The following is a 13,093-nucleotide window of genomic DNA, read 5'->3' as shown; positions in this document are numbered from 1 at the left end:
TTTATTTGTTTTTAAATGTTTGTACCTCTGTACCTCTCTGAGCTTCTTCATCCATACATACCTTCCCGGTCCCTCAGGTTGGCAGACCAGCTCCTCCTGAGTGTGCCCAGGACTAATCGTAAGCTCAGAGGGGATCGGGCGTTTGCTGTGGCAGCACCAATATTGTGGAATGAGTTGCCTTTACATGCTAGACAGGCACCTTCCTTATCTGTTTTTAAATCACGTCTTAAAACATATTTATTTACCTTGGCTTTTAGCACAGCAGGACTTGTTGACGTCTCTTAATATATTTTCTTATTAATTATATTATTTTTAATTTTAAGATATTTTATATGTAATTTAAACTGTTTCCTCTCTGTTTTATATTTGTAGCACTTTGGTCAACATTGTTGGATGTAAAGTGCGTTATAAATAAAGATGCTATGCTATGCTATATTACCAATGAGTATCCTTCTATACCTGTGTACCTGCACACATACACAAATGTTCCCTCCAGCAGAAGTCACTAGAGTTTTAAGACTATTACTGATATCTGGTGATATCAGCCAATATTTTCTTTTCTTTTAGATGCAGATTTCCCCAAAATTTGTAAACAAATTTTACACATTTTTTACTTGTTTATGATGTGGCCAAATTATTTTCCTTCCACACAGGTGAGGTAAGACATGACACTAATGTAAGATGAAATTAGCAGATAATTATTGGGGGGGGGGGGAGTGTGCTTCAGTGCTTGTGCTGCTTTATTTCTCTCTATACGCTACTTTTAGTAGCGTCAGCCAATTTAACACAGGATACGTCAAGGACACCATGCTACCAGAAAATTAACACGGAAGTGACGGACAAGTTAAGCGACTCATGTTGTAACTGACGTCAGACTCCGGAGATTTTGGCGGAAAATTAAAGCGAATGGTAGTTTAGAATTGAACAAATTCCTTTAAGCTTCAGTATTACCAAATGCACTTATCAATTGTCTTATAACTAACAATATTGTCTAAATCATCTCCAACACCCGGGAGAACAATGGGGAGAGTTTAGAGGCTCTCCAAGATTACATCGATCAGTGCTTCCAGGATCTCGTAATGAAGAAGGCTCAGAGTGCATCTTCCCCGGCCAAATCTGAGACGCAGTCGTCGAAAAGATGTGGCCCGGCAGATTCCCCCGGCACAACATCGCCAGCCGGCAAAGATATTGCCGACATACTGGAGTCAATTGACAAACGATTGTCCAGTTTCGATGCAAGGCTGTCCTTGGTGGAGATTCTTCACCGGGAATTTAAATCCTTGCGAGAATCCCTGGAGTTCAGCCAGCAGCAGGTGGAAATGCCCGCTGCTGAAAATGGCTCTTAGGTGACGGTTTCCTCGTGGCTGCGTGCAGCGGGGCTAGGGGAGGGTCTGTGCTGATGGATGGGGCTTACTGACCTGGTAGCCTGGCTGACCCTGGGTGGGTCCGGGACGGGCGTGGGGTTCTGGGGGTGCTCCATCTCTGGGCTGGGGCCCTGGCTGGGCCTTGGGGGCTTGGGTCCTGGTTGGTGTGTTGCCGGGGTTGTGGGCGGTGGGTGTATGGGGGCCCAGCCCTGGCGCAGGGTGCCGCCAGTGCATCGAGCCACCTGGGGGGCTCTTCAACTGGTGCGCTCATACTCACGGGTATACACACGGGTGCTCACACACAAACTACACCCTTTTTGGCTGCTACCTCAAAGCAAAGTGCGCTGTCAATCTTACGTGCTGCACAATAATGTTTAATATTTAGTATTTACTGTGATATTCCCATAGATCATCATGATGTTGTTTATTATGTTGCTCTTTTTTTTCTTCTGCTTGTTTTCTCTTTTTTCTTTCTCAACAGGTGATCCAGGTGATTGATATATGTATTTATTCTGCTTATTTTGTTGTTTTTTGTTGTTTGCCTTTTAACACCTTTCCTCTTCCCCGCTGTTTTTCTTTCCCTCTTCCTTTCTCCCCTTTCTTTTCCCCAGTCAAGTCTGTCCCGTATTTAGCAAGTGAAAATAAAATAAAATGAACAATAAAAGGTGAATCAAATAGACCATAAAAAAAGCAGATAATTAGTGGTAAATGACAGGCAGGTAAATCATATTACTTGCCATTTAAATGCTCCAAAACACAAAAAACATATCACAAACGTGTTACAGAGTTGTTGACACCTATCAAAGTGCCCTTAACATTAAGCTTTAACAAAATCCAGATGGGAAGTTTGGTTTTTTTAAAGGCTGCAAACATGTTTTTTAGTGGTTCTAATTTGATTGACTCACTGTCAGAGACAACCTTCAGTGGTCAATCCTGGTAGCGCAGGAACCTATATTTGTGTTGTCTACATTATCCAGCTCCAGAGGTTGCTTGGTATTGACTTTATAAAATACTTTGTGACTGCTGCTACGGTAATATGTTTCACTTACTTGCCTCACTAAACTCATGTGGAAACAATTTTTTGAGCTGTAAAAACATGCCAGCAAAGACAAACTGTATATACATGTGCATGTTTGCACGCATGTGGCTGTGTGTTTGAGCATGGACTTCATACTGTATACAAGAAGCATGCTTATTTACACCTGTGCTTCCTCACAGATGTGTCGTGTTTGTATGGCTTCACAGCTAAAGTTCAAATGTTCCCTGCGGTCTGAGCAGGACCGTACCAGTGTGTACGTGTGTGACTATGCATGTCATAGTGTAAGTGTGGCTTCTTATTCCCAGACATGCTTAACCTCTGCCTGGTTTTGGCTCTGCTCTGGCACACACAGACACACAAACGCAGACTGGCCCACTGTAACGCTGCTGCTGCTGAAGGTCAGACGGCATTGACCGCTCCTGAGCTCCGGCCGCCAGTATCGACTACAAATGAGACACTTTCCTTGATCAAAGCGATATCTGCCCACACACACACACACTATCTATCCAGACAGACAGACAGTTGGTGACATCATCAGCTGCCTCTTCAAGAGTGAAAAATAAATAAATAAAAACAGAATCAAATATAATAAATGTTCTCGAGTGCTGTGAGAGATTCCTCCCTGCAATCACTGCCTTCAGGCTCTACTGCTGCAGCCATTTTGCACAGCACATATGTTTTCAATTAATCCTGAATTCCCTTTCTCCCCGTCCGCCCCCCCACCATCTCCCTGATCCCCCTGCTGAGCCCAGTTACAGAAAATAAGTGTATTCTGTATCTGAAGCTGCTGCTCTCCCTTTCTGTTCGTCTTTGCCCTCCCCTGCCTTCTATCTTCCACCCCTTTAAGCATGTCATCCACAACCGCACGCTGGCTGTGGAGAATGTGTTTTTTAACCTTGACTCGCAGGTGTCGGTGGCAGAATGGGGCATTATTTGTCACCATAAATAGCAGTTAAGCAGCGGCAGCAGCCCTGCAGGAAAAGCCCCAGTGCGCCGCATGCGAGTGCAGCCTGGGATACTTCATTAATCTTGCTGTCAGTTCCGTGACGCTTTTCATTAGTCATAAGGGTATCTGATCAACAGGCGCACTCTCGACGTTTCAAAGCCGTCCACCAACAGCCAAGAGAGGAGTGAGGGAGAAGCTGTAGAAACAGAAAGGAGAGAAATGAGACCTCAACTGAATCAAAGGAGGACTTCTGATTGTGTTGGCCTCAAACAAATCAAAGTCTTGTGGGGAATAGACTCATGTGGCGCCACAGAGAAACCGACCGACTCTTAAATAGAAACATTTTGCCATACACTGAGTTAGTAAGTGAATATTTCGGCCAAGAGCTTAAATCCATGTGTGTGTTATTTGTTATAATTTGTTTGGGCCATTTGTTCTAAAACTCTATTTATTTTAGCAGAAACAATCCATGTCTTGAGATTTTCATGACATCAGACGTTGTTTTTGGTGCTATTTAAGGTCAGCACTCTTTCACCGAAAGCCAGATTTGCATTTATTATATTTATTAGTTTTTTACTTTGTGCTGATGCAGGCCCTTAGTTCATCCACCATCTGAAACAAGCAGTTTTAGCTTCTGTTTGTTTAAGACCAGCTTAAAGTGCTTGGAAATACACCATATAAAATAGACCGAATTGAACATGGGGAACTTTTTTAAATCATGCTGCAATAAAAACCTAAAACGTTAACATTGGGTACACGATGTCCCAGAGTAAGCATCCTTTGATTAGGATGTGCAGGATATTGAAATCAAGGGTCAGTGTTCTTTCTGTTTCTTGTTTTGTGAATCTCTGAATCCTCCGTGCTGACAGTCACAGTATCCACGCAGTACTCTGTAACTACACTATCTGTTTCCAATTACTTCAATTGTTAAAAGTGTGGGGTTGGTTGTGGAGGATTTTGAAAGGCGTTGCAAGGACCCTTTGATCTTCTCTGCTGAGAAATGTGAAGGCAAAAAAAAAAAAATACATGGAATCAACAGTTTGGCAAGCGGTCGAGCATTAGAGAGTATGCAGACGCAGCATTTTCAGTCTGATTACCTGAAGCCCCATTTCTTTTCCATTTCCAATCTTACAGCAACCGTAAGTGTTGCCGCTGCAGTTTCACGTGTCATTTTATTCCTTAACTGCTGCAGGCTGACATCCATCGAAACCGTCTTTCAGAGGAGAAAAACAGCACATACCTTCGGTCAATACCTCATATAATATTGATGACATCCTCAAAAATACAATTATTCAGAGCAAAGAAGCCTTTGTGTGACTCATTGCTGTAACTGGAAGCAGTTTTGTGCTTTACTCTCATGCCAGGTTCCCTTCAAAGCATGGCCACTTGTTTTAGATGGTGTATATCAAATTCCAAAATAAAAGCTCCTCTAACTGTTTTGGTTAGCCCCTGCAGGTACGAGCAGTTGTCTCCTCGCTGTTTGCTGCTCACATAATGATGTAAAACACATGGGGAGGAAATGGTGGGAAACCAGATTCAATCCCAGCAGGCTTAGTGGGAGGGACGCAGGCCGCAATGCCTTCAGCGCACATGTCGGTGGGTTACACACAAGCCGCATTTGACATGGTGCAGTTTTATGTAGCTGTGCAGTTCATAAACCCTCTATCACAGTCATACGCTGTCAGCGTAATACTCGGTCTGCAAACTAGTGCTGGAGTCGACGTGAGCCAGAGCGTTCTCATCTGGAGTTGAGTTTCCACGAGTGCAGTCATGACATTTCTCTCCGTGAATGACTCATAATCGCTCCAAATAAAAATGAAACGCTTCAGCTTATTAATTTTTGTTTTATTTTTTTCAGCTCTCCGTTGTCATGACATTTCAGGTCGGAGCTCTCGATAGGTGTGGCGGCAAAATGGATGTTGCAGATTGTTACAACATATTGCATTACACTGACTTGTCGGGGTGGATGAGTTGACACAAATATTCATCGTGCCTTTGCTGTGTGAGAATAGGAGCTGAATCCTGACACAAATGCAAAAGTATTTTTTTACTCTGCCTTTATACCCGAGTCAGGTCGTGTGACAATAGCAGTAAATGGATAAATCATCCCCCTTTTTTTAATTAAAAATTGTCCAGTTTGTTTTGGGGCATATTTCTGTGTGTTTTTGAAATACAAAGTATGATTCCCTGCATATAATTTGTGTCTTTACATTTTTAAGTGCAGTATCTGTTATGAGAGTTCCTCCTTCCTTCACATTGTGTATTTTAGATTGAGGGTTGTCGGCCGTTAAACTGTCATTTTGAATTGTTGTATGGTTGTTGTTTGTTATCAAAGTGTGTACATTTTTAGAGAACTTAAGGAAACACAAGAAAAGCTTTAAGAAAGTTTAAAACGATACTTACTATAATTAATCTACTTTAAGAGCACAACCAACACTTAACTTCCGTATCAGTATAATAACGTTCTTTTATAATAACAATAATCAGTGACAGCGCTACACTACAGGTAAATGTCTGGGTGTTTGCATTAAATACAATGCACACTCAGTAGTTCTGAGTCATTTTTCCATTAAATGGCCCAATAATTTTAGGTATACCCAAGTTTGTCGCTTTCCACACCCATATCTCATTTAAATCTTTTCTACACAGAATACATCAACACCAAGGTTATTTATTTAAAACTAAGGCTTTTGGATGTCAGATAAAAAAATTAATTGATTGTGATTTCTTGATAATCACAAATGTGGAAATGATGCTGCAGATAGTCAGCTTAAAATATGCCAAAACATTATTGGTAGTCTGGCATTCCTCCTGGGATTTCACTCTTTCCGTGTTGGTACTCTTTTCCCATGGCCATGACTTCTTATTGCCATGCTCTGGTACTGTTCTGACTTCCAATCCATTTTCTACCCATGACTACCTTAAACTCACTACTTAACCCAGGAATTCACCGAGTGTGTCTCTGTTACATTGTGTCTTACACTCAGAGTGTCTCTGAGTGGAGCATTTAGTCAGCACTTGGTCTTGACCAAAATTACTGCCCTAATCATCTGCTGTATGCACATCAAATGTTTAATTCTTTTTCCTTTTAATCAGCTTGAGTAAAGAGTTACTTCTGAGCCTGGTCAAATCACAAGTGTGGTCTTGAGTGGGTACAATCAGCTAGGGGTGGGCGGTATAAACGTTATACAGTAGAAACGATATGGATTTGGCCAATGGTAGAGATTTTGACTATACCTCTCTACCACGATAGGGAATGTTGATGATGTCATCAACCTGTGCCCGTTTTGGTCAAAAGCTATCAAGCGGCTGCAAGCAATATCATCTGCAAATTATGCTGGGCAACAGTAATAGCGAAGAGACGAAGCACATTTGGAATATGAGTAAAAGTCAAAAACTGCGCTTCCTACACTTCCATACCATTGATTCATTAATGTTGAACTCTCTCGCAGCTGCTCTATTCCCATGTTGTTGCAGTATATTAATGACTAACCTCGTATTGTGGATGGATTGTCTCAGTTTTTCTCCTGACTGACATTTTGGTCTGTTTACAATTTCATTTGTCCCTAACCATCAGGAACCCTCACGCTAAATACTATCGAGGGGGGAAAAGTTAGCGTTCATCCTCCAGCTTCACTGTTTATTTTATGCTAACATATTGCTAGCAATCACGTAGCACATCATTATATACAAGCTAGTCCAACTTCAGCAACCCTAAAAATGTCACTGCTGTTTAGTTTTCTGTCTTCATGTATGTTGGAAGTGATAGCAGAGCTGTACGTTTTATTTTTTCAGAAATCTCTCTGTCAGAACATTTATTATTACCGCACATGCTTCAAATTATACCACGATATGGATTTTAGGCCATGTCTTCCAGCCCTACAGTCAGCTTTGAATCTGGAAAAGCCACATCCAAGTCCACCTTAACATTGGTTCAAGCAAAGAAATTTAGCATTTTTCTGTTTTCAATAAATATTTAACCCTCTATTTTGGAAACAGTCCTAAAACTCTTGCCTGGATGGAGAAAACCAGCGTGGATGCTACCACTCAAATCTGACATCAGCCTTCTCATCGGGTCAACAACATCTGATAGTAGAATAGAGGTTATTCAGTGTGTCATAAAATCTCATGATCTTAATTTGTTCCCTTAATTGTTCACTCCTCTCAGGAAGACTCATGCTGTGTGTGCAGTGATGAGAAAGAAGAAAAAGAAGGTGGAATAAAATAGTTGAGCAAAAGCTCTGAATACATAAATAGAGCAGGCGGAAATAGTCTTCGCTTGGTTCTAGTTGAATGCTTTTATCAGTCTGCAGGAGACTTCTATTACACTGAATGTTTTGGTAGTGAACCCTTCATTTAAAGGCCTAATCTTCTCCAAAGATTCCTTATCATACAATATATGATTCGCCCTCCCTTGACAAGCTCCTTATCTTTGAGGAAAAAAGAAAAGAAAAAAGAAGTCTGATTTTCAAACGTTGGCAATTCATAAATGCTTGCTTTCAGAGTTAGAAATCCCCGTTAGTCAGAAACATTTTTCAGGAGCATTTATTTTATAGAATTACAATAGAAGAGAAAGTCTGGTAACCTTGATCTGAAAACATCACATAGTCCAGGCAGAAAACATCAAGGAAGTCATGCTCCAGTAATAAAACCAATTCCAGATTTATTCTGCAGCTTGGCTGTTGTGATTCCCTCCACTTCTATTTCCCTCTCTCCTTTCAATCTCCAGCTCTCTCTTTCTTTTCACTTTATCTGTCTTTACAGCTTGTAAAGCTGAACAGCCAGAAAGAGACGAGCGGAGGTATTGATCTCTGGGGGAGGGAGAACTGCTGCAGTCTAACGAACACAAATTGATGTCAAAAGCTCATCACTCGCCCAAAAGACAAGTTTGCCTCAGATAAATGTTTACCACTGTTCAAAGGGATCTCACGGAAAAGAGGAGATTAGCCAAAGTGCTTAGACAAAAGGAGGCATCAAAGTTTGAAGATTATTAAGCGGGAAGAGCTTTCTGAGCTCAATGGAGCTCACATCTAAATGTCAGCTCTGGTGTCTTCATCTCATCTTCCACTTTTCTCTTTACTTACGTCTTTAGACATAATACCGACATGCATGGTCACAATCAAGAATATCTGTAATGCGGATGCGTGCAGGTCTTTTGCCATGAAGTAACTCAGTGTCAAAGGAAAGTCAAAACAAGGGCTCTAAAATGTCTGTAAAAGCATGGCAAGTCTGAGCCTGATGTGATCTAAGACAACAGGCGTCCAAAATTAATTTTGTTCAACTGCACGTCGACCGCCATCGCCCGTCACTCCCCAAGCTACAGCAGGGATTATTCACTCTCCACTCCCCCTTTGACACGAAAGCAGGAAAAAAACGGTTTAACCCCCTACTTCTGCCAAACTCTACACGCAGGGTTCCCAGTTTTAACAGCGTCTAATTGGATACTGATGTGTTCCTGACTTCCTGGCGACCTCCTACTTCATCCAGTCTCTTTTAAAAGCCATTGCCGGTACTAAATCAACGAAAGTCGCAAAGTGTGCTTGGGATGGCGACTATCTAAACATCTGTTTTTACGAGGAACAGAAAGGGTAAACTGTTTTTTTGTTGTTTTTTTAAAAGCAAGGCCTGCTGTTTGTAACCAGTGGAGATGCAAACACATTACAAACACGGACACTGACGCAAACTGTTGCCTTAATTAAGACAAAGAGCGGGCATTAAGGGTTATTAAAGCAGGTGAGATCTCTTCTGTGGTTGTATGGAGTGAAATATTACTGGAAGGCTACGTGGCCAATCATCTGACTCTTGTTATCTTTAAAGTAGAGGAGGTATTAGCGTCGGAATGCCATTAGCTAGACACTGGAGACGGCTTTACATGCACTCATGACAAAGTGCGTTGTGGTCGTCGTGGCAGCATCAAGTCAAGCCTAATGACAATAACTTCAAAGGATCTTGCTTGATCTCCGACTGGGACTCCTTGCCCTGTTGTTGTTGGCTGTCTCAGCGCTTAATTAAAGCTGCCAGGAAGAAGGCGTTTCTGTGGGAATAAATCAGAGCCCTCGCTGAGTAATACACAGACCTGTGGCATTAAAGCCGATCTGGTGTGGCCGTATTGATTGCAGCCCGCGCGGCTCAACCGAGCCTTCAGGATGTCGGGTCAATGCAGATCTGATTTGCATCAATGTCTTATAAAACTGAGATGGAAGTTTCCCCTTAAAATCTCCAGATACATGCCTGGTGTGTCTGCTGAGTGTGTACTGAGGCTAAAGGAAATCAGAGCTGAGACAAACTAAAACTTACTTTACTGCGCTTACATCTGATTGTGTCGACAGGGCGTTCCTAAGTATCGGGAAGACATTGTGAAATTCCACTTGTTTGGTTGTTTGGCAGGTCGTGTTGTTAGCAGGCATCTCGCCAAACGACAGTTTATCCCTCTTTATGTTTCCCTGGAAAAGCTTCCTTAGCACGATCTGCTAAGTGAACTGGACAAAATTTTTGACACTCCCAACAACGTCATTGTGATGGAAATAAATTCTAAATTTTGGGTGTTTCTCTTTTTGCTCTTTTTCTCGTCTCTATACGCCACACTGTATTCATGGAGGGACACAGCTGCTTATTATTTTACGCTGAGCAGTATTAGAAACTAATTAGAGGTAACAGTAAAAACACAATGAGAACATCCTCTACCTAATTAATAATAAATGAGTAAAGGACTTAGGTTGCCAATAAATTAATGCTGGACACAGACTTATTTTCTCAGAACAAGTGTCCCATTTTTCAAACTGTGGAAATCTCATTGTGAGACAAAACCCAGTGGATATTTTCCTCACAACTAGTGCAGATCCGGGGCTTTAAAAGATCAATTTTCCTATCAAATCTGTCTTCATTAGATTCTCGAGAACCGAGAATTTCCTTGACACTAGGAATGCACGGGCCTGAGTAAGCACTTCGGGGCCTATACAAGCATGTCATACATCCATTTGCCGTGCTTAAAATGCATTTGTGATCCGATCCAAAATTTTCTTGGCTGGTCAACAAAGGCAGCCTTTATAAACCATCTGAGAAAATGTTTGCTGTATTTTCCAGCATCACTGGATTAGTGAGGCGAGAGGAGAGAAGAGGAGCTGCAGAAAATATTGCAGGAGGTCGATACTACAGCGTGCTTAGCTAACACGTCAGCGAGACCTGCTAATGAGTCATTTTTTCCTCAACAAAGGAGCTCGTGTAACAGATCTCTTTATATTCCATCAGAGAATTTGTACCGAGGTGCCCCAGAGCTCAGTGTCAAGACTGCTAAAATGTGGGTTTGTATTAGCTTTCATTCGTTGTGTAATTATTATGCTGTGAAACTGTGTAATGTCTGTTTTTCTGCTGAATCTATGATATGCCAGGAGAAATGCTTTGATTGCTTTTGCACACAAATCAGTAACTCGAGAGCCCAAACTAGCAATGAAATAATTGAATTCTTCAATTAAGAGTGTCAGGCTCCCGTAGCTGCAGTGGAAGAATGGTTTTTGTGGCTGCAATGGTCAGTTAACAATTTAAATAAAAGTTTAAGCCAGCAACACAAAATAGATTGCTAAATCAGACCTATTGTCAGTGTGCAGACAGTTTGTGGTAAGACAAGAGTGGATTCATATTTCTGAATTAAAAACACTGAACTATTTTAAACTAAAGTGTGAAAATATAAGCATATTTCATGTCAACAGCATATTACATTTTAAACTGGTTAGATTACAAACTACAGGCCTAACTATAAAACCTTTGAATTACATTAGTTTTCTGGTTTTTAAGACCAAATAGAACCGCAAAACATGCAGCTTATACTAGAGAATACTACACATGTAACACAATGAAACAAAAGCTGAGTTCCTGAAATGCTTTCTGATAAAAGACCAGAGACCAACTGTCATGAACTCCCAAGCAGGTTAAGTCATTACCTTCATGAGAACCACTGATTAGGACCTAAAAATGAGGAAGCAAAAAAGAGGCTCAGCAACCAATCCTGGAAAGAGGCTTAAGGCCATCACGCAGCACTGCAGGTTCAATGTTTGCATGATCCGCTGATCCACACCTGCCACAAACAGCTAGAAATTATGTAAATGTGATATTATAAACATAGAAACATGGAGCGTAATGTCCAAAAAATCTAACTTTTATGCTTTATGTCTATCCATATTATTATTATGTTGCACTGATGAATAATCAAGCACTGTGGGATTTAATAGTTTCTACTTATATTAGTATGTGAGATGTTTTATTCATCTTTTGGTATTTCCCCCTTTCACTGTCTCGTGGTTTTAGTGTTCCAGTAATCCTTGCATACGTCATGTTATCCAGTGTCAACACATAATTAAGTGCAAAGTAACCATGGATACACAAATTGCTGATAATCAAAATTTTGATTTTGGCAAGCGATGATGCTTGGTTCTGGCAATATTTTGCATCAGGTTTTTTTTTTTTTTTTTTACAGGTCTTCTTGTGTTCCGCTCATCTCTCCGCTTTTGTTTTTCCGCAGATGTTTGTGGCTAACACTTGGCTTGGCAGCATTGTTTTCACATTATCACTGGAACAGCAAGCCGAACACATTTCCCCACCACCGTGTGTTCCATAGGACCTCAATCATAAATTTAACACAATGTATAACTCAATAAAAGACATAACCTCGAGGTTATTTACAGGGAGCCTCCAACTAGTATCATCTGGGCCCATAATGCACGGAAAGAATGTGCACCTTGTCACGGGATGACACCCAAAGCCCCATAAATCCTGCTGCCGTCACTGCACCACAAGATAAATGGAACCCCCCTCCGCTCGAACTACCTGCACTCCCCACCCTCCGGTCCACTCGCAGCTACTATCAAGGTTACCCAGAGCAAGCACTTTGAGAGGGATCAGCACTCTTTATTTTCCATCATCGCAGCCCTGGGCCCTATTTCAGGAAGCCGGTTTAGTGGAAAAACTGAGTAAGTATACCCTGAGTTAACGAAAACTCTGGGTTTTCGGTTTCACAAAGCGAGTTCAGCTGAAGCCTGGGTGAGTCACTATGACGACACACGCCGTGAAGCTAACCTGCCCCCTAGCAGGTTTACTACAACTAACCCTGACTGACCCCGCCTCTTTGTCGGAAACCTGACAGCAGGAAGTGTCAGACATGGCGTGTCCCTTCCTTGAAGAGCCAGTAGATCTTGAAGCCCAAATTCTCCGCAGAGCACTCCGCCGGGAGAGAGTGATCAGAGCGCGTATGGACATCTCAAATCAAATCAAATCAAATCACTTTTTATTGTCACATCACATGTGCAGGCACACTGGCACAGCACATGCGAGTGAAATTCTTGTGTGCGAGCCCCACAAGCAACAGAGATGTGCAAACACAACAACACAAACGAGCAAAATACAAGAATGGCCAACCTGAAACTAATAAATATATGTACAATATATAATAGTGTATGCATTTCTGGATGTGTATACTAAATATTTTCCTACGTGTGTGTGTGTGTGTGTGTGTGTGTGTGTGTGTGTGTGTGTGTGTGTGTGTGTGTGGGGAAATCATCTTATCATTACCTGATGATTTCCTGTGCGAACGTTACCGTTTCTCAGCACAATCAATAAGTTATTTGCATAACATCCTCAGGCCATATATTGCGCATGTGACACATCGCGGACATGCGCTCAGTCCATTACATATTCTTTGTACCGCACTCCGTTTCTTTGCAAACGGGAGCTTTCTGTACAATATCGGTGACG

Source organism: Diplotaxodon limnothrissa, linkage group LG11 (assembly GCF_057381915.1).
Source record: "Diplotaxodon limnothrissa isolate DT_005_m linkage group LG11, D_limnothrissa_male_GT1.1, whole genome shotgun sequence".
NCBI classification, from domain to species: domain Eukaryota; kingdom Metazoa; phylum Chordata; class Actinopteri; order Cichliformes; family Cichlidae; genus Diplotaxodon; species Diplotaxodon limnothrissa.
The sequence above is the reverse complement of the archived record's forward strand: the minus strand, read 5'-3'. Positions refer to the sequence as shown.